The sequence below is a fragment of the Saccopteryx leptura genome, chromosome 4, assembly GCF_036850995.1.
Source record: "Saccopteryx leptura isolate mSacLep1 chromosome 4, mSacLep1_pri_phased_curated, whole genome shotgun sequence".
NCBI lineage: Eukaryota > Metazoa > Chordata > Mammalia > Chiroptera > Emballonuridae > Saccopteryx > Saccopteryx leptura.
Window position 1 is genome coordinate 54,040,478 of NC_089506.1, and position 26,592 is coordinate 54,067,069.

The following is a 26,592-nucleotide window of genomic DNA, read 5'->3' on the forward strand; positions in this document are numbered from 1 at the left end:
GCAAGTTATGTCACCTCTCCCTACCCTCCCTCACGAATAGGCCTTCCCAGGCCAAGGACTACACACACCAGCGATACTGACTGGCTACTGTCGCCCTTAAGCGGATGGACTCAGAAAACAGGCCCACTCTGGTTCTTGAAGTGGGCTGGAACCATTTGGACAAGTCATTCCAGGATCCTGGGTACCCTGAGTGGTCTAGATCAGTGCTCCTGGATCTTTAATATGCATAGAACCCACCTGGGGATCTTGTTAAAATGCAGACTCTTGTTAACATGCAATACGTCAAGAGCTGGGCTAAGTGCCTGCATTCCTCACATGCCTCTGCGCGATGCTGACGCTGCTGGTTCTTGGACCACACTTTGCATCCTGAGCACCCGAAGGATGGGCTCTGGAGACCACACTTTGCATCCTGAGCACCCGAAGGATGGGCTCTGGGTGGGTGTGTCCCCTTGGCTCTCTGACGCTTCACCCCCACAAGGACCGGCCAGGTCAGCAGAGGGCTGGAGTGGGGTCCTCTCGTACGGGGCTCAGGGCGGAGGCCTCTTGCCCTGGTCTAAGGGCAGTGCCAGCCTCTTTGTCCATGTCCCCATTGCAGCAGCGGGCTCTGTTCCCACACTGCAGGGCCCTGGTCCTCCCCCACCAGCATTGCTACCACCGGTCTTTGATCTCCCACCCACTCTCCCCAAAGTCAAGTTTCTTTTGGCTCCTTTCTCTGTAGCCATTCCCACTCCTGCCTCCGCTTTTCTCTTACGCCACAAAACAAATGTAAAAATAATATTTCAAAAATATTGAGAATTAATGCTGACGAAATCGTGCTTTTGTTTTCTTGGGATGTAAAAAGCACGGAGGAACAACAATCATAGATAAAGCCATGCCAGTGCCTAGCTAGTGTTTGTAAACAAAATCTGCTCACCTTTTTTTTTAGCAAGAGAGAGACAGAGTGAGAAAGGGACAGACAGGAAGGAAGAAGGATGAGAAATATCAGCTCATAGTTGTGGCACCTTAGTTGTTCACTGTTGCTTTCTCATAATGTGCCTTGACGAGGTTGGTGGGGGGGGGGGCCTCCAGCCGAGCCAGTGACCCCTTGCTCAAGCCAGGGACCTTGGGCTCAAGCCAGCAACCATGGAGTTATGTCTATGATCCCATGTTCAAGCCGGCAACCCCACTCAAGCTGCTGAGCCTGGTTTTGAACCTGGGTTCTTAGTGTCACAGGCCTAGGCCATTGTGCCATCACCTGGTCAGGTTGCTCACTCATTTTCATTACCTGAAATCAAGATATTTCCAAACATAAATGCTTGCCAGATGAGAACAGACTGGATTTTCCTTCCATATTTTTATTTTGACAAGGCTATGGAAGCTGCTATCTCACCATTTAATGAAATCACAGACTGCTAAAAATAACCGCTGCAAGTTTGTATTAGAACCTGGGAAACACCTTTCCCCCTCCCTGCCCCTTGTCGAGATGAAGCTTAATCCTTCGACTTGTTTGCAAGTATTTGCACTGGCTCTGAGTTATTTTTCTTCTTCCTAAGGCTGTTTTTCACTATTTGCTTAAGTTATTTGAACAGGTGGCTTTGCACAACCTATGCTAATGTGAGGCTTTTGTCTGCTTTGAGATTGCACGGGGAGTCATTTAAGGGAGAAATGTTTCTTTCCTGCTAAACTATTCACACCTGTTCTGATAACCACCCTGCACTGAACTAAAAGACCATGGCCAGGGAGGGCTTCTTCTAACTGGATACACGCTCAGCGATGTACGGACCCACCTTTTCTTCTTTTTTGCGCACATGACAAGCAGCCCAGGGCCTCGTCCTGTGGTTTAGGCTGGGTGCCCGCCCCCCGCCCCCGGCTCCGTCCGGAAGCGAGTGGATATTAGGGATCCACACCAGATAGGTTTTGGGGGGCCTCACGGGACTTGGCTAATGGCGGGGTGCAGGTGGGCGCACTAGGCCTCAGGGGGACCGCGGCAGACAAAGATCGCGGACCTGAGCAGGGTTTTCCGATCCCTTTGTCCCGGGCCACTCCTGGAGGGTGATCGGCCGCGGGTTCTGAGCTGCGCTTGGCCAGCGATCACAGACCGACGAGCGCCCCGGGACGCTCGGCGCGCGCGCTCCCTGGCCACAGATCACAGGCGCCCGCCCTGCGCGGGGCCGGCCCGGGAGCCTGCCTGCTCCCTGGAACGCGATCACAGGCCGCGTCTCCGGGCCCCGGGGGCGAGGAGGGGCGCCGCACGGGCCTCAGGGGAGAGCCCTCTCCCGTGCGTTCCCACGGGGAGGTCCAGGACTGAGAGAAGGCTTCTCCTAGCTGTCCCGCAGGGTGTCCTCTGCCAGCGGGAAGGTGGCGCTGGGAACAGAGGGGAGTCCTTCCGGCTGTCAGGCGAAAGGGAGGCCAGTGCTAAACGGCCCCGGAGGGGTTGTATAGACAAACCTCGGTCACCAGCACGCGGTAGCCAACGAATATGGATTCCTAACGAGGGCACGTTTAGGGTGGGCTTTTCTAGAACTTTTAAATGAGGAATCTGCACTCTTATTCTCTGGCCACAAGAAAAGAGAGAACGGGGTGCATATGGAATAGGCAAAGCTGGCTTGGTTATAGGTTGAAGGGATCCAATCCTGCCCACAAAAGTGGGTATGATGATGCCCAGTTAGTTTTCACCTGTGCTAACGGCAGGCACTCAGGGCAGCCGTCTTTGTGCGTGCGTGTGTGTGTGTGTGTGTGTGTGTGTGTCCAAGGTCGCTTGCACCTGTGTAAAGGATTACAGGTAACCTTTTGAGAATCTGGGCCCTACAAGGAGGTGGGGGTGCCTAACACTGTTCACTGCTATAAGCGGCCCATATACCTACCATAACCATCAGGAACCTTATCATAAAGACCACAAAGAACTGTTGGAGACAATCCCTGGGTCCATATGATCACCAAGCACTACCTGTAGACTAAAACAAATAGAATGTCTAGAAAATATGTAGTGCTATTTTTCTAATTTATGTAGGGCAATAGTACATTTTTAAAAGATTTAATTTAAACTGTTACTCAATTCAGGGTAGTTCTCCTCAAAGGGCATTTGCTTTATCAGCAGCACAACAGTGAAGCTGAATGTGCTCTTAAGGGGCATTGTGGTTGCCTTCCAGCACCCATCCGCTGCCCCCCAGTGCGAGGCAGCCTCTTGTATTGTCCTGGATTGATTGGCTAAGGTGCAGTTTACAAACCTGGCTACAACACACCAGAATCACCTGGGAAGCTTCTCCAACGCCCAGCCACTCCTATGGCAATTGAATGGAGCTCTCTGAAGTAAGGGGTGAACTGAACAAGCAGTTGGGGTTGAGAACAGCTGGCCCAAAGTCGTCAGAGAACGTCATCTCCTTGGCTGGCTCAGAAATGGACAGTGGCCTGAGGCCTAAGCCAATCATCATGTGATGAAGTCAGTGGTGGTAAGGGATAATGGAGGCCAGAAAGAATAGAAGCAAAAACACAGAAGTATGAAATGCACTGTATGTAAGAAATAGTAAGACATTCAGAAACTAGAAACGCACACTACGTTTTAGAAGGTTATACCTGATGAGGCTGTAAGACAAGTTTAAGAGGTTATTATTAGGAGTTCTAACTATACAGCATATGAGTTATCTTAAAGGGGGGTAAGAACAAAAATAATACTTAAGCCTAAAGTTTGCATGATCAGATTTGGTTCTTAGGAAGGTAATTTTGGTGTCACTATAGAGAAGGGATCTAAATGCAGAGAGATGAGGGTCAGAAACCAATTAGGAGGTGGATGCAATGGATTGAGGAAGAAATGCTCTAGGTCTAGCAAGACATTCCATAAACTTAGAGGACTTTCATGTCACTCCAGCAAATGTGGTCTTGATATAGAAGTCTTCTTCCTTACCTTCCTGACAGTGGCTGTTAATGTATTCTAAAGAGGAGAGACAGAAAGAGGGAAGGAAAACTTCCAAGCCTTTCAAACACCACAGAAAAAATGAAGTTATAACACACTGACAGAACATTATTAGAAGCTCAGAAAAAAAACTTATCTTAGATTAAATGCACAAAGTTACCAAAATTTGATTGATGTGCTTGTTTAAAAGTAGGTTTATTGAAATAGCCTTTATATAAAATAAAATTCACCAACTTTAAATGTGAAATTTGATGAATTTTGAAATCTCTATGGTCAGGTAATGAACATCTTATCAATATATGTAACATTCCAATCACACCTAAAATTTCCCTGGTGTCCCCTCAGAGTCAGTTTTCTTCTTGCACCTCTGGCTGTTGGCAACCAGTAACCAGACTTCTATTCCCACAGCGTTGTCTTTTCTAGAATATCATGTAAATGGAATCATACCGTTTGTAGCCATCTGAATCTGGTTTCTTTCACTTAGCAAAGTGCTTCTGAAATGCATCCCTATTGTTTTATTTATCAGTAGCTAGTTCTTGCTTATGGTTGGGTGATATTCCATGGTATGGAATTATTAGAATTTGTTTGTCCATTCACAAGTTGGACATTTGGGTTGTGTTCTGGGCTAAAGATAGATCTGCATCTGAATCCTTGGAACCTGTGAAAATTATCTTTATGTTGCAAAAGATATGATTAAGTTAAGAACTGAGAGGAGGAGTTTATTTTGAATTATCTAAGTGCCATCACATGTATCCTCATAACAGAGAGACAGAGGGAGTTTAGAGGTTGGTACCTGGAAGAGAAGTGATGTGACTACAGAGCAGACAGATGCAGCCACAAGCCAAGGAATGCCAACAACCACCAGAAGTAGGAGGGGACAGATTCTCTGCTAGAGCTTCCAGAGGGAGTGCTGTCCTGCCTATACCTTGATTTTGGACTTCCGGCCTCCAGAACTGTAACAGAATAAATCTGTTATGTTAAGCAATTTATAAGAATTCCAGCTTTTCCACATCTTCACCAACACTTAGTATTGTTTATTTTAAAATTTTTAGCCATTCTAATGGATGTGTGGTGGTATCTCATTTGGTTTTAATTTGCGTGTGCTCCTTAGCTAGCGATGTTGAACATCTTTGCATCTGTCTATTTGCCATATAGGTTTTCTTTGTTGAGAGATGTATTCAAATATTTTGCTCAATGTTTATTGAATTGTCTTTTAATTATTGATCACTTATATGATTTTAATATGCATTATAACTGACAATAACTTATACAAATACAACTTCATTTTATTCAACAATTATATAACTATATAAAAATAAAATTAAAGTATCTTTCAGTTACATTTTATACTCTGAAACAGAATATACTGAATAAGTTTTTTATTCAATTCTATTTTACATCTCTCTCCTTATCAGATATTAGCATTTGTAACAATGGGGCTGAGTCAGAACTTCATATCAGGTGCAACATCAAATCTATTCATTTATTTTGTTTTTGTTGGAGCACAGAGGGTGTTGTAGCAAAGGCAAGAAGAACACAAGTTGCATGTTTTGCAACATTTGGGTGTCTCTGCAATGAGCTGCTCCAAAAATCATTAATTATTTTATCTTGGATAGCTCAACTTCCAGTTTTGCAGGATGGGGAGGCTGAATTTACTCATCTTCGTTCTGAATTGTTCAACTTTTTGTTTGTTTAGAGTTACAAGATTGGCTTTTTGTTTAAAACTGCCATCTTTTAGATACACCAATAAGAAAATTTGGGTAGAACAAATGTTTTCATGCATAATGAACATTAAATACTATCACGAATATGTGCTGAGATTATAAGACCCATCACAGGCTGTAGTTATTGAATAGAAAGCACATGGTGATGAAATTAACAAATGTGCTTAGCACAGCCATCAGACATTCAGGCGTCAGGTGACCTTACTTCCTGGTCGTCCTAGGTGTGTTGTACCATTTTAAAAGGGGGAGTATCTTATTTTACTAAAAAGCTCTGTATAACTATATTTAATATTTTTTAAAAATACACTTTAGGAGATACATACTTGCATAGAGTTGTTGTTGTTTTTTTTAATTGCCTTTTAAGTTTATGAAAAAGTCAAAGAAACCTGTCCTGAGCAGATTCACACTTGTGATTTCACTAAACTCTTCATCAACTGAATCCAAACTTTAGCATGTATCATAGTCACCTGGGGGAGGGGCTCGTTACCCTGTACGTTCCTGTTGCAATCCTTATTAGAGTCCTGATTCCATTGGTCTGGGTAGGGCCTCCCCATTCTCCTCACATAATTCTGGAAAGTTTGTTAAGCTTTGAGAAACAATGCATGCAGCCCTCAATTGGCTCAAATTAGATTTGTTAAATTTTTTGATAGAGCTTTCTTCTAATATAGGAAAAATATATGGTTTACTCAAACTCTTTGTAGGGCATAGGATTTAGAATCAGATAGAACTGGCTTTGATTTTCAGTTTTACTAGTGTGACTTTGACCAAGTTACTTAACCTCTGTGAAATGCAGTTTTCTCATTTGTCAACTAGAGATACTCCCTAAATGGAGTATGAATATATGGCTATCAACTATCTGGTATGCATTAATATGGCATTGCCAGCTGTTAGAAAATAAAGAAATACTTCTGAAAGAGTTAAGAGGGCTCTCCTGCCTCAAGCCCACCACTCAGCTGCCTTGGTTGCTCCCATAAGACTGCCCTTCTCCAGAAACCCTTATGATCCAGTAAATAAGGCAGGAGAGGCCTCCAGAATCCTGCTCCAGGTCTGCAGGGACCTTCCCACATTTGTTCTGATGCATAGATGACTGTATAAATATTTTGACTATCATTACACCTTCATGGGGTTATTGGGTAGATAAAATTATTTATCATTTATGAAGCTGTTTGCACAGTTCCTAACCCGTAGTAAATATACTGCATGATATTAACAGTGGAGATTTATTTTCTATTGCAGCCTTGCATCCGTTACCCCTTCTTCTGGACACAGACCGTATTTTCCATGCATGACTACTCGGACTATGGGGTGGGAGAGTAGCATGTGATCAGACCTGGACAGTCAAAATGTTTCATCTCTCCTGTCACGATGTATGGAACAGCAATGGGTACATGACCAAAAGGTGATGCAATGAACCTTGCTTAGCTTCTGCTCTTTAGGGAAACAGCTGAAGAGGAATTTGGAATGGTTGCCAAGTACTCTCTAAAGACAACTCTAAGAATTTATGCTATGGAATACCCAACTGATGCTAATTAAAGTCACGTTCAACTTCAAGAGAGGAGAGACAGACTGCAACCTCAGTGTCTCACTTGAGTACCTAAATCTAGCGACACCTGGGTACAGCTCTGAATTTTTCAGGAACATTAATAAATTTCCCATTCCTCATTTTTGTTTAATTCTGAATGGGGATTTTGACACTTACAGAGAGAGTCACAGGAGAGTGGCTTAATATTTTGATATGTTGGCAAACATGTAGTTAGTACCTACCATGTGCTATTATTGTCCCTTCTGTTTTCATCTTCTGTGAGACGCTGGTTCCCTTCCTCTGCTAATGATACCCCACATGGGGGCACTGAGGCTTGCTCTGCATTGGTGTTTTGTTTCCTTTCAGGACCCCCAAAGGAAGATGCTTGTGTCCTATGTTTTGTTCTTTATTTGTGCTCCATCAGTAAACTAATAATGTGTTCTTCAAGAAGACTGTGAAATCCCCAAAGGCAAAGCCACATTTTATAAATACTCATGATCCCTGGAAGCAACATGTTTCCTCCAAATGAGTACTCAGTGGATGTTGGCTACCGCTTTTGAAAGTCAGATAAAGTGGAGAAATAGTCATAGTTTCTGATCAATTAAGACTGTATGCTAATTTGCTCCATTGATCAGTTACTTCTGGGCATTATAAAGTCAGATCCTAGCAGTCATTTTTAACTCTTCACACACATTGATTTAGTCAAATTTGGCCAAAATCACTGATCTCTGAAATGTTAGTTTCCCTTGCTTTTATCCTTCTTAGTAACTTAATTAGGTCAAGTATGTGGCATTGGCCCTGGCCAATTGGCTCAGGGCTAGAGCGTTGGCGAGGGGTGTGGAAGTCCCAGTTTTGATTCCTGGCCAGGGCACACAAGAGAAGTGCCCATCTGCTTCTCCACCCTTTCCCTACTCCTTTCTCTCTCTCTCTCTCTTCCCTTCCCGCAGCCAAGGCTGCATTGGAGCAAAGTTGGCCCAGGTGCTGAGGACGGCTCCATGGCCTCCACCTCTGGCACTAAAATGGCTCTGATTGCAACAGAACAATGGCCCAGATGGGCACAGCATCACCCCTCAGTGGGCATGGCAGGTGGATCCCAGTGGGGCACATGTAGGAGTCTGTCTCTCTGCCTCCCTGCTTCTCACTTCAGAAAAATACAAAAAAATAAAAAAAGGTATGTAGCATTCCAATCAGTTCTGCAGTGACCCAAACAACTCAAATCAACTGACCATAGGAACTGTACTTATGATAACTGAATGAAAAATTATGATGTGTGAACATTTTTCTAGGCTACACCTTCTACCCAATGGTTGTTTGAGGACAAGGTTACAATGCAGATTGTCTTGGTAAGTCTCCATTCGAACTTCCTGGAACTTATTTTCCCAACCATTCAGACAGGTGAGGACTGTTTCCTCTCAGAATATGCAAAAGGTAAATTTGAAAATTTTCCCTGCTGAGTTTTTTCTTGAAGATATGAAGTTGCACAATTATTTCAAAAAATAGTTCCCTAAGGTACTGTTCTTTTCAGGAACCGCCTCACATCGCCTGCAGTTGCATCAGGGAGTGAGGTTGGATGGTTACCATGCAGGACTCTTGGCCCATTGTGCCATGCATCTAGGCAGAGAACAGATAGATGCCATCTTCTTAACCCAGGAAATTTTCGTATTCCATAGAAAGACCCTCCCAGGGACCCTTTTTTCCTTTTGGCAGGACCGAAACTTAGGCATTTGATTTGATTATGACTTATTACTGTCAGTGGAATATTCCACAAAAGAGATTTTGATTTGAAAGAAATTTAGAGATTACTTGGCAACCACACCAGATTTGTCTTCCTTTGTCTTCCTCAAGGGTAGAGATTACACATATTAGAATTGAATCCCAAGAAAAGCCTTGAGAAGCCCCTAGAGTTCTATGGAAAACATACAAACAGACCCTAATATATTTAAAAAGGGCAAAACAATAAACTTTACCCATAATAAAGTTTTTCATAAACAACCCTGAAACCTGGGAATTTCTCAGATAAATCGTATCAGGTGAGAGAAATCTTAATGAAATGTCAGAACAAGAAAAGCCAATAGACTCAGATTCAAGAGCACATGGTTTTTAGGAAATGCACTGACAAATACAGAACACTAACAAGGCATTCTAAATGAACATTTTAAGTATATCAGCATTGGTATTTAAATTCCTTAATTACTTTGTTCAAAGGGTCAAACATTACGGTGTCATAATGATCACCTAAAGATATACTTTGGGGATAAATCTTTTCATGTTTGCTTTTAATCTGATGGCAGTTTTTAGAGGGAAAAAATCAGATAAAATCCATCAGATGAAACCCATTTCTAATAATGCAAAGGAAGGAGACAATGTGGCTTTCTTAATACAAAGAAGGAAAATTATAATTGACTCCATATTACTTTGATTGGAAATGATGTCCCTTTATTCTGTTTCTGTGTGTGAAACTTTTGATGATGTATTTTTGATACGTTACTGCCTATCGATATAAGTCTAGAACATCTGTCTCTTCAGGCATCACCTGGCTGATGATTGACCAAAAAGACCAGAGAAAGTGGGCAGAATTGTAGAATAAGTTCATATTCATCTATCCCTCCATTCATCCATTCATTCACTCCTATAATATATAAAACAAATTGATGAGCAAATGAGTTGATCATCTAAATCACTCATTTTGTAGTTTGCAGAGTGTTGGCGGGTAAGTATTATATAAAACAGGACTTGGGCTTTGACATTGAAAGATCTAGAGAGTCATTTCTGATTATTAAATGGAATTAACCTACTTCAGAGGACTTCTAAGGAAAATGGTAATGTCACGGAGCTACAGGTTTGGGAAAGAATCCCAGGGTTACTCAATCTTGGTCATACAAAAGGATGACTTGGAGGCTATTTTTAAAAAGCTAGACCACCTTCACCCAAATATGAGTCTAATAGTTCAGGGCTAAATTGGGTTTCAACCATATTTTAAAAGCTCTCCAAGTAAATCTGATGTGTAGCCAGGATGAAGAACCGCTGACCCAAAGACTACTTAGGATATTTATTAATGAAGCGAAATTGGTAGATCTAACTCTAAGAATCCACTTAGTAGACATGTTCAAGGTGGAATTTTCAGCATTTTGGAAGTTTAAAATCTCTGTGACAGAGGAGGAAAAGGCAATACAGGAGACAGGAAGAATGGATTTGAAGACTAATTCTACCTTTAACTGGTGCTGAACGTCAACAAAATACTCCTTTAAACCTGTATTACCTGGAAAATAGGAATAATAACTCACAGTGCTTTTGTGAGAATACCAGATAGTCAACATAGTATCTAGTATGGTATTTTTGCATGTGTGGGGAAGTGGAAAAGTGATTCCCCCCGAAGGATATCAGTGTCAAATTTCTGGAATCTGTGACTGTTACCTTATTTGAAAAAAAGGTCTTTGCCAATATGATTGAGGATCTTGAGATGAGGAGATTATCCTGGATTATCCTAAGTCCTATGATAAGTGTCCTTATAAGAAATGCAGTGGGAGGACTGAGACAAACACACAGAGGAGAAGGCCACGTGAAGACAGGCAAGACTGGAGGGCTGCAGTCCCAGCCCAGGACTGCGGCGCCTGCAGAAGCCAGAGCGCACAGAACGGGTTCTGCCTCAGAGCCTCCAGAAGGAACCACCCCTGCCAACACCTTGATTTCGGGCTTTGGACCTCCAGAACTGAGAGAACAAATTTCTGTTTTCTTTAAGCCACCAAACATATAGTAATTATTTTCTGGCAGCCACAGCAAAGGAATACAGTAGAATTCAATGAATGCTGGTTTGCTTCATGATTAGGACAGAACAAGAAGCTCTGGGAAGGAACTGTTTAAGATTATTTTCAGACAGAAACCAAGCCCACTTACAAGGGGTCTAACAGGTTTCTGTAGCAGAATAAACAGACACAGAAGAACAAACCATCCACTCAAAAAGTAGTAGTAGTAGTGAGTGTACTAGTAGTTCTACTCCAGGCTTTCCTTCACAGGGAGACCAGATGGTCTGCAGAGACGTGACCTACAATGAGATATCTACATATACCCACCAGGGTGGCTAAGAACTGAATATGCCAAGTGTTGGCAAGGATGTGGAACAACTGGAACTCTCACACACTGCTGTGGGTATGTAAACTGGAAAACAGTATTTTCTTAACATACACCTAGCATGTAATATAACCACTTCACTCCTAGGTATTTTCCTAAGGGAAATGAAAACATATGTCCACACAGAGGCTTGTACTAAATTTTCATCCAAGGCTTCATTGTAATACCCCCCCAAATGGCAACAATCACAATGTCTATCAACAGGTGAAATGCCGTTCATTCCTATAGTACAATACTGATTATCAATAAAAAGGAATCCTCTACTTATGCCCTTAACAACTTGAATATTAAAGCCATTATTCTGAGTTGAATAAACCAGATATAAAAGAGTACATATTGGGTTATTCTCCACTTATATACATTTTCCGAAAATGCAAGCTAATTTGCAGTGGCAAAATGCACATGAGTGTTGTCTGGGGACAGGGCAGGGGTTCTGAGGGAGCCGGAGGGATCAAATGCAAAAGGGATACAGTGGAAGTTTACACAAATGGGAATGTTCGTGTCTTATTAGTGGTTGCGATTTCACGGGGTTATAAAATCTGTCAAAACTGTTCAAAATGCATATTTTAAAACTGCATTTTAAAAGTTCATTTCTTGTAAACTATATCTCAGCAAACTTGTTAAAAAAGAAATTTTAGCACCTACCTCTAAGAGAGCAAGTAGGCCAACTGAACGGCCATTGCAAACCCAAAACTAGAGAGAATTTAGAATTGACTGAAAGAAGTGATAAAAGGAAAAGTATTCTGGATCAGTCTAAGCACAGGAATAGGGAAGTTGACGTTTCTGCATGATTATTATTATTTTTTTTGTGTGTGTGTGAAAAAGAGAGAGAGAAAGATGGAGGAACAGACAGAGAGAAAGGGAGAAAGATGAAAAGCATCAACTCATAGTTGAAGCACCTTAGTTGCTCATTGATTGCTTTCTCATATGTGCCTTTATCTAGGGGCTGCAGCCAAGACAGTGACCCCTTGCCCAAGCCAGTGACCTTGAGCTCAGGCCAGCAACTTTGGGCTCAAGCCAGCAACTTGGGCTTCAAGCTAGCGACCATAAGGTCATGTCTATGATCTCACACTTAAGCCAGCAATCCCATGCTCAAACTGGTGAGCCTGCACTCAAGCCGGTGTTCTTAGGGTTTTGAACCTGGGTCTTCAGTGTCCAAAGCCAAAGCTCTATCCACTGTGCCACCGCCTAGTTAGGCCTGCATGTTTTATAATAATAATTTAAATAAGTAACCAAGCAATGTGTCAAAGCACAACCTTTCCACATTTCAATTAGGCTCTTAGTTCTCAGGATTAGGAGCATTCCTGGGTATTGCTCAAGTCTGCTACCTGGTGTTGGGAGAGGATGCTTATTAATGGTTTGCCTTATTAGGGAGCCATTCCCCCGAGGCTCTGTCAGCTACTCCGTTCTTCCAGGGCTCAGTCTGAGTGCTGGGGTCAAAGAGCTCTCCTGTCTCCTTGGCCCAGGTCTCCCTGTAAAAGAAAGCCCAGAAAAGTCCTGCTATTGCCTTCACTCCAACTTCATGAGTGGATGGCTGGCTTGTTTTTGTCTGTGTTTGAGTCTTTATTCTGCTCCAGAAAACATCTTTAGATCCATTGCAAAAGGACTTTGCCTTAGCTATCTTTGAACAGTTATTTCCACTTTTCTACTTTAAAATAGAATATGCTTATAGAGAAAGTTGAAAAGTATTGGAAAGTGGGAATAAGGGAAAACATTTCTGGGTAGTCCTACCTTTCAAATGTACATGAAATGTTTCCATTTTTTCCTACTCTTTTCTCTATTTCAAGGCTTTTAAAAAACAGTTGTGGTTATGCTATCTACACAGCTTTATTTCCTTTTTCTCCTGTTATGATCTCCTGGCCACTCCATTCAGACTTCAAAACTATTACCTTTAATGGATGCATAATATTTCATTGAACGGTTATGCCGTTGTTAACCATGGCCCTATTTGCAGAGAGTTTGAAACATAATTAGATGGTGATTTTACACAAGACATTCAGATTTCACTGAAGATATAGTGAAATGGATAAAATGGGCTGAAGTAGGTCTCACTCGTACAAGGTGAGTTCTTAGCTGGTGACCTTGAAAATTACTTCACTAGGGCCTCATTTTGCTTGCTTATCCATAATTTATACATTCATATAGCTTTTAAGATTCCTTTCTTCTTTTAAAAAAAAGATAAATGATTTATTTCTGAATTTTTTGGTTTTATATTTTCAGACCACAGTTAACCATGCGTAACTGAAACAATGGAGAGCAACAACGCAGATAAGGCGCACTATTTAGTTTCTGTTGCAGGCTCACTAGCCTAAGATTCCTTTCAGTTTTAAGATTCTGGATTCTATGATGTACTCTACTAAACCAAAATGTCTGATTTGGGCCATTCAGGCATCTTACCAAACCTTTCATTCTTTGTACACATGAAGGATAGTAGGAACCTAATGATTTGAATTGAATGGAAGTCATTTAACTTCAAATGAGCTTAATAGACCTTTAATAGACCTTCACTTCAATAGATCTCAGTAAGAAGGACAAACTATTTTAATTCCTTCATTTATCGAAATAAGTGTTTTGGAAGAGCTGACTTGTTTTCTGCACTTTCATTCAGGATAGTTCTAGTTCATTTCATGTCATATCATTGAGAATGACCCAAATCAACACCATAAGTCTCGATTTCAGCAGTGAAATAAAAATTGGGCAACAAAACAGACCAGGTGAATAAGGACACAGGTGAAAATGTACATCATATTAACATCTGCAATAAAAGGGAATGTCCAGGATTGGAAAGGCTCATTTGAATTAGATGGAGATCACTGGATTTGTTCCATATGTAATAGCTTTAAATTTGCAAGATTGTACGCCTCCAAAAAATAATAGGAGAGACTCCTGCCTGGATGTCTGGAGCCTGATAAATAACCCCATTAATTAAAAAGTTGCAAGTTATTAGCCTATATTACTACTATTACTCTGTACTTCTCTTTAATGTAACTTACACTTGCTTTATTATGTCAGGTGGAACTTTCTGCTGCTTCTGAGCCTCCTTCCCTCCCAACTAACTAACTAACTCTTTCTTTCTTTCTTTCTTTCTTTCTTTCTTTCTTTCTTTCTTTCTTTCTTTCTTTCTTTCTTTCTTTCTTTCTCTCTCTCTCTCTCTCTTTCTCTTTCTTTCTTTCTTTCTTTCTTTCTTTCTTTCTTTCTTTCTTTCTTTCTTTCTTTCTTTCTTTCTTTCTTTCTTTCTTTTTCCTCCCTTCCTCCCTTCCTCCCTTCCTTCCTCCCTCCCTCCCTCCCTCCCTCCCTCCCTCCTTCCCTCCCTCCCTCCTTTCTTTCTTTCTTTCTTTCTTTCTTTCTTTCTTTCTTTCTTTCTTTCTTTCTTTCTTTCTTTCTTTCTTTCTTCTTAACAAGCAGATTCTATTTTATACTTACTGAATAGAGTTAGGGTAATATTATAGGGTAAGGATACTCTCTTTATTTCAATATGAGAACAAATTCAACCTTAGTAATTTAATCACTACTTATAGAAATTTCAAATGCAGAATAAATAATGCTCTAAAAGCAAAAACTCCAGTGCTTAGAAATATAAAATTAATACATGTGAATGGTAGTTTAATCAATACTCCAAAATGATGTGCTATCTAGTGGTTAAAAACTTCACCCAAAATATCACATCATGTCTAAAACTATATGAACAAAAAGAGAATATAAGATAACAGATAAAGGCCCCAGCCAGTGGCTCTGTGGATAGAGCATTGGCCCAGCGTATGGATATCCCAGTCAATGCACACAGGAGAAGCTATGATCTGCTTCTCTTTACCATCTTTTCCACTTCTCTCCCTCTTCCCCTCCTGCAGCCAGTGGCTGGATTAGTTCAAGTCTGGTCCGGGGCACTTAGGATAGCTAGGCTTGTCCAAGTGTTAGCCTCAGGTGCTAAAAATAGCTTGGTACTCAAGCATTGGCCCCATGTGGGGTTGCTAGGGTGATCCTGGTCAGGGCACATGCAAGAGTCTGCTTCACTATCTCCCCTCCTCTCACCTAAAAAAAAAAAAAAGGAAAGGAAAAGCTAACAGATACAAAATGATGGCATCTCCTCAATGGTCTTCCATAGAAAAGAAAAAAAGAGAGAGAGATGGTGGAAAATAAGGTAAAAACATATTTTCTCCAATTATTTCATAATTTTTAATAAAACATTTTAGCAAACTTTTCTAAAGCAGAATTATATTTAATGTAAAAATACAATCACCTCATTTTTTTCCTTTTAGTCTTCAGTTTGCTTTATAAAAGGTAGAAGGTTTGGAAAATTGAACTCACTATAAATTACTATGAAAGTCTATATACTTTCTTATGATTCTGAAAATATGTTCAAGTTAGCAGAATTTTAAGATCACTCATTCATATTTTATATAATAAGTTCACTAAACTTTAAACAAAAGCCTTCTTGCCTGACCAGGTGGTGGCGCAGTGGATAGAGCGTCGGACTGAGATGCGGAAGACCCAGGTTTGAGACCCCGAGGTCACCAGCTTGAGGACGGCTCATCTGGTTTGAGCAGAGCTCACCAGCTTGCACCCAAGGTCGCTGGCTAAAGCAAGGGGTTACTTGGTCTGCTGGGGGCCCACGGTCAGGGCATATATGGGAGAGCAGTCAATGAATAATTAAGGTGTCGCAACAAAAAACGATTGATGCTTCTCATCTCTCTCTGTTCCTGTCTGTCTGTCCCTGTCTATTCCTCTCTCTGACTCTCTGTCTCTGTAAAATTTATAAAAAAAAAGCCTTCTTAACTTTGCCAACTGAGTTATAATTCATAAAGAAAATTACATTTGAATTGGTTTAAATGACCAGAAACAATGTAAATCTATTAATTTTTCAAGATGAAAAAAGAAAAAAAAAATTCCTGCTGCTCTGTGGACTTGGAAGTGTCTTTATTTGCCACAAAAATGCATGGCATGTCTCACTCAATTACTGAAGGTAGCCTAGGGTAGGAATTCATTCAATCAGGAGAGTTATTGATCAATAGGAAAGTGGGAAACCCATTCATTCAGTTCATTCATTCAACATATGTATGAAGTTTTTCCTATTTGCTGAGCACACAGGAGGAAAATATTTAATTTTGAATTCTTAGGTCACAATCTGATGTTCCAGAAAAGTCACCTGGACATACTCCCCATCCTAATTTTAAGTATTAGAAATAATTCTAGCAATTGCTTTCACACATGCAACATATCCCTCTATGTATGTAATCAATAACTGATTACAGAGAGATTACTGTATACAAAAATTTATGAAAGATTCCCAGATAAATAAGATAAATTCCCTACTATCAAAGTGCTCACTGCCTAGTGAGAAAAGGAGACAATGTTATTAACATGAATAGTGATAGGGGGTAGACAGTCCTATGTGTGTAAAAGGGCCTGCCAAAGATCAGAGCAGGAAAAAATTACTTCTGCTTGGGGGTTGAATTATACTTACAGATTTTCTTTCTTCCCCGCTCTATGAAATCAGGGCCTGGGTGTGCTTGTGTTTGTTGAATCCTCAAGAATAAATGCACACATAACACATACTAAGGATACAGAAACATCGTCTAATGAATGAACGACTTGGCATTTGACAGGTGGTAAATGATTAGGGTTGGCTTACATGAACAAGGGAGGAAGGGGGGCATTCCCAATGAGGAATGGAGGGGGACTCACAGCTTCACATTTCCAGGTTGAATTAGCGAGGGTAATTAGCATTAGGTGCTACAAAAGAAATATCCTTACTTCTCCAAGGCTTAATACAATAATATGTTATTTCTCTCTCGGGTCAACACTTATATGGGTTGGACAGTCCTCCCTCCCCTTATTATACCCACACCATTTGGCATATATGGCCTCCAACTTTGCTCTAGCAGGGAGAGAAAGGGATGGAGGAGCCATCCTGGGTTTTAACTGCCTTGGACGTTGCACCGTCAACTGGAACTAATCATGTTGCCAATCTAACTGCAAGGGATCTTGGGAATGTGGGGAAGGACAGGCTATTTGGTGAGTGCTACCTCTCTGCCATTCAAGTCTATGTTTCTTTGCATATCACTTGTGTGTGTGTAAAACTTTCATTTGCCCCATTTTCTCTAGCTTTTAGCCTTCTCCATATCACAGATCAAAACTCTTCCTTCCTGTATCACTCTCATAAACCATCCTATTCTGGCTGCTTAGTAAATGATGGTTATAATACTGATTACATTAAAATCTCAAGTTCTGTGAAATTCATGTGCACAGGCACATGAACAATCTGAATTTTATTCATAAATACAAGAGATAGATTCTCTAGTATAAACTATTGAATTATAATATAATTGGCTTGGAAGTATAATTTAAAGAAATTTTCATTTGGAGCTAACCAAGATAAATTTTTGCTAAAATTTCTATCTAGTTAAACTTTCTGTGCCTCAGTTTTCGCATCTGACAAATGAGATTATATATGATTCTTTGTGTTTTCAAATAACCCTAAAATTTTGATCAGGGCTGAACCAAGTATGGTCTAAATAATTGGTTTTTATACATTGCACATAAACATGAAATTCCATGGAAGAGCATAGAAAAATATATCAGACACTGAGACTGTGCAGTGTGTAGTATGCCGGTGGTACTGATATATTCCTGCCAATTTTTTCCTTTGATTTTTTTTTAATTTCATTTAAGGATGAAAAATGAGTTGAATCAGTCAGAGGAGTAATGGTTTAGTGTCTGACAAGACAAAAAGGGGTTAGGTAAAGATTTATTTGAAATTTCAACTTATAAAGTGGGAATTGGGCAAACTGAATTCACTCTGGATTTGAATTAGGCACAATTAGCTGAGTATCAGAAAAAAACATGCACGAATGAACAAATCTCATATGATTTGTTTTTTTAATCCTAGGATCTCAGTCTTTTGGACACAGAGTTAGTTTTTAGTTAAAAATAAATTTTAATGGCAAAATACCTCTTAAAAAAAGAAGCCATCAGATAAAGTCAAGACAATGGATAGATTTGCTTCCCGCCACCATATGGGGAATATTTCAATCAGTGATTCCCCAACTTTAAAGTGAGTCTGAATTGCACTGATGCTCAGAGGCCCAGGGATTCTGATTCTGTAAGTCTGAATGGGACCGGAGGATACAAATTTCTAATACATGATGCTACAGCTACTGCTTTGAGAACCAAACTTTGAGAATCATTGTTTCAGATTCTTTGCTTTGCAAAGAGAACTTAATGAATGTGACAGTGAGAAGCTGTGCACTGAATACATGTTTGTAGACTTCACATCCACGTTGTATCTGCTCCTGCTAACTCCACTGGCTCTGCTAGGGTTCACTCAACATATCTTGCTAATTTAATTTCTGCAAAGGTGATGTAATAAAGGTAAGGATGGCAATTTGGATTGCTTGTGCGTAGAGTCAAGTGAGAAATCACTTTAGGTTCCAGTTATTTCACAGAATTTGGGGTCTGACAGAGATGTTAAAACTTTTTGATGGAGCCTGAGGCTTAGCGATGGATGCCCTATTAGAGAGGCACCTGGGACTCAGCTTAACCCCTTCGGCATATCAATGGGGTGAGAAATATAGTCGCAATATGGTTCGCACAGCCAACACAACACTTGCATCGGCCAGGTCAACATTCTGTAGGACACTGATTTTAGAACATAACTTGAGGCAAATTTTGTAAAACTCACATAGAGGCTCATGAGCCTAAATAAAAAATACCCGATTTGGGAGGAACAGATTAATAATTGAGATGTTTGTCTAAAGAATTTTGGAGAAATCAGTCACTCAGGTAGCTAAAGAAAAACTAACCTCCAAATGGCTAATTAAGGCGTTATGCATAAAGGAATCTTCCATCTTGCTATAAGCAAGTCTCCTTTTACTATAAACAAATTGCACTACTCAGTAATTTTTATTAATAGAGTTTCTGTATATACAATACCACTTTTAAGTTTGAGATCATATTACATAAGCATCTTGTAAAGTATGTAATAAATGCCAAATTATAAGGAATGTGGAAGTGCTAAGGCAGCCTTGAGAATTAATATGAGAAGAATCAGGCCGCAGAAAGTTTTAATCACCATGCCACCCACCAGAAGGTTCTCATGTAATAAAATAATGAAAACTGTATTGTTTTCACCTGCCTGACATAAGCTGTTACTTCCCAAGGGCCTAGCAGGGGGAGCATGTGCAGAACCTAGACTGGAATACATTGCCACAGATTATTTTTTAGGGAGAAATTGAGGATATGACTACAAACCATTTTTTCACCCTGAGCCACTCTGGATATTAACTGGCTTAAAAACTGTGCCTATAAATTCCTTCTCTAGGCTGTAAAAGAAACTCACTGACAATGAGGATATGTCAATAGAATACTGAAAAACATTCAAGGCAAGATCCGAAACTGTACACATGACTGGGCTTTCAAAAGTACCTCTTATTGGTGAAGGTCCTTAGGTGCAATGTGTCTGACCTTGTTCTGACCTTTCATATATAATTAGAGGAAACACACACACACACACACACACACACACACACACACACTGAATCTAGATGTATACAGGCTTAAGCAAAGACTTCTTAAGGAAAGCATAGAACATAATTAAAGCAAGTGCTTCTTTTACAGATGTCTGTGAGATTGTTGACACCTGGCCCCCTTAATAGTACTTGCTGTCCAAACCTTCCCTGTTCAGATCTGCCTCTAGCCTCTACTGCCTCTAACAGTCTTATGTATTTGTATTGAACTGCCAAGCCCTGTGATACCTTGCTTTGAGCCCTGTAACTGTAATTCTTACAGAAAGTTTGGCAATCATGTCCCACTTCTCACCAAGACTTAATAACAGTGATCTCCAGTAAGGTTTCATAATACTAGGTCATCATATATGGGGGGGGGCAAAAGTAGGTTTACAGTTCATTTGGAAAATTATACAATACTTATTAAATAATAACATAAGACTAACTGTTTCACATACAACTGTATTAAGAATTATCACAAATAATTGAAACTAAACTGCACTTGTAAAAATAAAGGAACAGAGTACATACTGTGATGTGGGGTGTGCAGGATGATTCTTCCGGTTATGGGGGGTGAATTAGGAAAGGGTAAAATGAGTCAATGAGAAACTGACAGTCAAGAACAGTTTCAGTCACCTGTTGAAAGAGGTAGTTTTGGTTTGGTGAACTTGGCTTTGATTTTTATTCACTGATACTTAAATACAATATTACGACATTTTAAATAGATCTTAATAATCTTGTACCCATTTGCATAACATGCTGGCTAATAGACATTATCCAATTTCCTAAGAATAAGAGAATGACAGTGGATGGCAGTGGTACAAAAGGGCAACATGTGTAATCATGAGGAAAAACAATAAGTTATTGGACTATGAGCCAAGGAGCATGGAAATACGACCATGGGACCTCCAGTTTCACCAATAATATTCATCATGGCTGCCATTCATTGAGTGCTACCTGACTGCCATTTTGTTGTTGAGGAAACAGGTGTAGAATAGATAACCTGTCACAGGGGAGTTGGTGGAGCTGAGATGTGAACACAGGAAGGCCGAAATCCGCTCTGCTGTTAACCGCCAGCACTGTACTCGCCCTCAGTAGGAAAAGGAAAATTCGGTCTCTGGAAGGTTGGGGATCTGTGCAGTGGTGGTCGGGCTGCCTCTCTCTCTGCTGGGGCATTTCTCAGGCCTATGCCCTGATGCTTCCTGACACACAGAAGTACAGCCAGTGACTCAAAGCGCCATGTACCAACAAGAGAATTTGGGAAGTTTTCCCAGAGTTTTTCCTAGAGTATCTCTTTGCTATTGCCATGCCAATTTAAAAGATGGGTTCTCCTCTTGCCTCTTGGATAATAACAGCCCTCAATTCAGGATTAGAGAAAGAGCGAGATGCTGCTCCATGCCACTGCAGCCTGTCAGACAGGCTGTGCCACCCTGCAAGAGCTCAAGGTGCGAATGGGCTAATGCTTTGATGCTGTTACAAGGACAGGGATTTGCAGAAGTAATTGCTGCCATCATCAGCTAAAGAAAGAACAAAAAGTGGTTTTCATTTGTTCAGGTTTCCATTGTCCTCAAAGCTGTATTTCAAAAATGTTCCCATGGGGCACTAGGACTATCCCTGTCAAGATACAATAAGAGAGACTCAAGGCCTGAGGTGATGCTCAAACCAGATTCCTTTGAGGAGAGATTGGTGGAGAAGAGGGAATGAGAATATCTTCATGTGTGCCCTCCAATTTACCAAGTTCACTACTCGCTGCTGGGGGGGATTGCAATCACAAAGAAGAGCCCATGTACCAGGCTCATTGTGGGTGGGGAGGTGGGAAGCAGGGTAGACCTTGGATGTTTCTTCTTTCAAAGTAGTGTAGGAAGTTAGGTTAAAAAAAAAAAGCTAAATACTTTCAAGAGTGGTTTGGTCCTACCCAATATCAAGTGGTCGGGATCCAGGTGATTGTGATTCAATCTGGCTGAGGTGGCATCAAGAAATAAAGTGTCAGCCCTGGCCGGTGGTGCATTAGAGAGAGTGGCATCCCAGAGTGCCAAAGTAGCCAGTTCTTGGGGTCACTGATCCCAATGTCACCAGCAGAGTGTCTGGCTTGGCTCTGAAGTCACTGGTTTGAGCCCTGGTCAGGGCACATATGAGAAGCAATCAATGGTACAACTAAGTGCAACAATGAGTTGATGCTTCTCTCTCTCTTCATCCCCCCTGCCTTTCCTCTCTCAAAATAAACAAACAAACAAACAAACAAATAAATAAATAAATAAAATAGCAAGAAAAGAAAAGAAAAAAAAAAAAAGAAAAGAAGGATCAGTGTCTCTGCAGGTGGATTTTGGGAATGCCCTGCTCTCCAACACCACTTGCTCACACTCCTTCATTTCTCAGATTGCAGGACGTCTTTCTTTTTTTTTTTTTTTTCATTTTTCTGAAGCTGGAAACAGGGAGAGACAGTCAGACAGACTCCCGCATGCGCCCGACCGGGATCCAGCCGGCACGCCCACCATGGGGCGATGCTCTGCCCACCAGGGGGCGATGCTCTGCCCATCCTGGGCGTCGCCATGTTGCGACCAGAGCCACTCTAGCGCCTGAGGCAGAGGCCACAGAGCCATCCCCAGCACCCGGGCCATCTTTGCTCCAATGGAGCCTTGGCTGCGGGAGGGGAAGAGAGAGACAGAGAGGAAAGCGCGGCGGAGGGGTGGAGAAGCAAATGGGCGCTTCTCCTGTGTGCCCTGGCCGGGAATCGAACCCGGGTCCTCCGCACGCTAGGCCGACGCTCTACCGCTGAGCCAACTGGCCAGGGCCTTGCAGGACGTCTTATAGATGCTTCACAGTTGGAGCGAATTCTAACTCAAGGGGTGTTCTTTGTATTTTCCTACGAATTCCTCAGCACTTCCCAACTGCCCAACTGCCACCTCCCCTTCTTCTGGCACTGATCTGTCATTAAGGTCTGTAGAAGAATCACCTTGCTCTCCTTTCATGAACTAACTCATCCTTCCCCACTCCCACCCATCTTTAAATACCTTGAACCTTATGGCCAGCCTTCTGCCATCAGTTTTACCTAAATGTCTGCCTTTGACGATCCCTTTGATTATTGTCTTGCCTCTTCTGAATCTGTGAAAAGACTTTCCTTTCCTACCCTCAGCAAATGCGACTTCTGAGCACAGGCCCCTCTTCTGCTACCTGTTTCACTTGACTTTGTTATTTCTCACACAGTGCGTACACTTTTTTTCTTCCATGAGTTAGTGCTTGGCGCCTTGCCTTCATAAAATCCCATTCTTTATTTAAAACACACTTCGATAAACAAATAAATAAGTGGGGTAAGAGAAAGCACTTCTTTACCGCTGAATTCTAAGTCATACATGTGGGAGAATGGTAGAAATAGAAAATTACCATTTGGCAAACACCACAGCATTAATAGCCGTAGGCAAATATCATGGAGGATAATGAAATTAGTGGGCAAAAGTAGGAAAAACAGGATATTTGTTCAGTCTAATCGTATCTTTCCATGAGAAAGCTATTAATCACAAAGGGAATAAGAACCTTTTAGTGAAGAAACCTGTCAGATACCACTGTAGCCAAATGATCAATGCTAATACCACTCATAATGACACACAGTCACATCCGTGCCTGAGAAGGGCAGAGCAGCACTTCCATGAAATTCTTGCCAAAAAAAAGTCTAACATATCTAATCAAGAGGATATGTCAGACTAAGTTGAATCAAGGGACATTCTACAAAATAATTGCCAGTACTCTTCAACAGGGTCAAGACCACAAAAGACAAAGAAAGGAGCTGATTCAGATGAGAAATGAATAAAGAAACATGACAACAAAATACCATGTGTGATGCTGGATTGGATCCTAATCAGATGATGGCCCAGAGTGGGACACTTGGTGAAATTTGAATAAGGTGTGTAGGCCGGCACATCGAATTGTAACAACATAAAATTTCTGGCTTTGATGATTATTCTGTGGTTATAGAAAATGTTAAATTTATAGATAATGAGTGAAGGTATACAGGAATTCTCTTACTGTATTTGCAACTTTTCTTTTTTTTGAAAGTCAGAAGTTAGTTGAAAATTAGAGGTTAAACATATTTTCAACCTTTAACAACCACTTTAAGTCTTACATCCCTAAAACCTGCTATATAAACTTTAGGTAGTCACATCACACCCACAGCCACCCTGGCAGAGTGTAAGTTTGAGCTTGGTAGTGAGTGAATAATTACATTAGTCTGACAAAAATTTATTGACTATGGTCCAGTAATTACACTATGTAGTGAGACTGCCTGGCTGGTTGTTATGCATGTATTTAGTTAGGTGTATGCCCTGTTTCCCCACTTATATAGAAAACTCCTAGAAGATCAGTTTAATATTTCTTTCTTCTTTCCCACAGGATGCCTGGGACAATGTCATTTACATAGCAGCCCCATGGTAAAAAAAAAAACCCAAACCATTTAATAATTGGATGCATATTTGACCTACTGCTTTTCTGTGAGTTAACATGGACGATTGGTTACTGGTACGCTTACAGGCAGGCTCTACCAGTGCCTTTGCTGGTGTCCTGTTGCCCTAGCTGTTTCTCTGGGTCGTAAAGTCCTCCTCTTCCTTCATCTTCTCCTTTGCTAACAGCTCCGTGGGAACACTCTGTTATCCCTGCAATAGCAGGCCTTGAGGGGACCACACCAATGAAAAGATACCTCCCCCCACCACGATTTTGGGTAAATCCCTTGGCCTTTTTGTGTCTCTTTTGCTCTGTTTCTAAGATGAGAATCTGATAATGATTTGTCAAGGGCTTTGACATGCTCCTTTCCCAAGTCTAAGTGCAAATTACTCCTAATCAGGAGTAACAATAAGCCTAGCTGCTGTCGTGAGCCTGCTCCTGGGGGAAGGCAAGCCTGTTTCCACTTTCAGACAGAGAAAACCTCCCGTGCTTGGGGTGCTTTTAGTCACGCCTTCTTCTGGGTAAAGCACCTCTGGCAAAGGGCTCGTTTGTTCCTAAGAAACTTTATCTAGAAAGTACACAAAGTCCTATCTCAGATCCATAGCTCCTCAACTACTTTCTCAAAATCATCAGGATAAACAGAGTGAATTATGCATGTGCCCTTAGCGATCTTACAGTAGCCTGGAAAACAAATAGGAATAAAGAAGTTATTTTTGAACAACACTGGGATAAATTTGTCATCTTACAGATTCAACTGGAAAGAAAAGATGTGCCATTCATTCTAGGGGCATTTGGGGCAGTTGCCCCTGCTCCCGCCTTTCTTTCTTAACCCTGAGTTAGTCTTGGTGATGAAGTGGCCTGTTTGTAGGAAAGCCAGTCTGTTTTATTGCACACCTGCAACACCCAAGCCATCATTCTCAGTGGCAGTTGAGTGCCTCTGTTATTGTCTATACTACAGGGCTCAGCTTGCGAATACAGATCTGCTCCTCGCCTAGCATGGTTTACAGCACTGTCTGATACTAGCAGTTTAGGAATAGTTACCTAGTGCCTTAACCGAGGGATTGGTATAGAAATGCACATCTGAAGCAAACAGGCGAGGATTTGGAATGAAGAAGGGTGCAGGTTTGGGAACAGCTTTTGAGCCGCTGTGCTTGTGGAAACTGCAGCAAGAGATGCACGGGAACGAAAACCAGCCAGAAGACACAAGGCATGCATGCATGAAATGATCACATTGTCGTGGTGCGCCAGAATTTAAAGCAGGCAGGGGCGCCTTATTATTGTGGGAAAGCAGTCTGTAACCATTCTGAATACACATTCAAAGGTGAGTATTTCTGGAGATGTAACAGAAAAGGGAAAAATCCAAAGATTTTGTTACTCAAGGAAGGGCACAGAGAGAGGATTCCCTAAGGACTGGAAACTAAATAAGAATATGCATGCTGTGGCTGCCGATAATAGAGGCTCGGGCTGTGAGAGTGGGTTAGTCAGTTTAGAGACACAGTATTCAGCATATCCAGTATGGGCAAGAGTGATAGAAAAATAATCTGGCTAACACCCCGGGTGGAGGCCGAGATGCTACAGATGCGGCTGGATACAGGATCAGCAGTGTTCATCATCTTATGACAGGCATGTGGAATATCCTTCAAAAGTGTAAAATTGATGGAGACAGACCAGCTAAAGATGCATGTTTAAGGCAGGAAAAAAAGAGAATCTCCTTAAGTAACTGTGAAAAAAATAATAATAAATAAAAAAAAATAAATCAGCACCTAGCATCAGATACATATGCCTGGTAGAATGCAAGCTCCAAACATTTTGTTCCTGTGAATAACTCCTTAAAATTCAGCTAAGCTGGCACTATTTTAGCATAATATACTCACCGACACTGACCAGTAGACCAATAGCTGGACAGCTAAGCTGCTTTTGAGCATGAACCTGAGATATCCCAGAGAATAGAAGCAGGAGTCTAAGCTGACTGAAAATAAACATGGCCCCTTTCGGCACAGATTGTCTATTACACCATCTGGTCAGAAATAAAAAAATAACTTGGAGAATTAAAGGTCGTTTTAAAAGGTCTCACGGGAAATGAAGAGTCGAACCTTTTCTCTTTCTGTTAATAAAGCTTGATAATGCTAGCATTTCTATGTTAGAACAGATCTGGGAACTTTTCAACGGAAAATCTGACAGTGTGGAACCCCAGCTGATTTCTTGGCAGAGCAGGGTGCTTAGTGGAAAGACTGGCACCAGAAAGTGGTGGGGACACGCGCTCCGGCTTTCCCTAGCGGCCTCGCTGAGGAGTGACGAAATTCAGGGCATCTCTATGCATCGAAGGTACCTTCTGTCTCTATCTGCAAATCAGAGAAAATATTAGCAGTCCTTCCCATCTCCTCATGGTGTTACGAA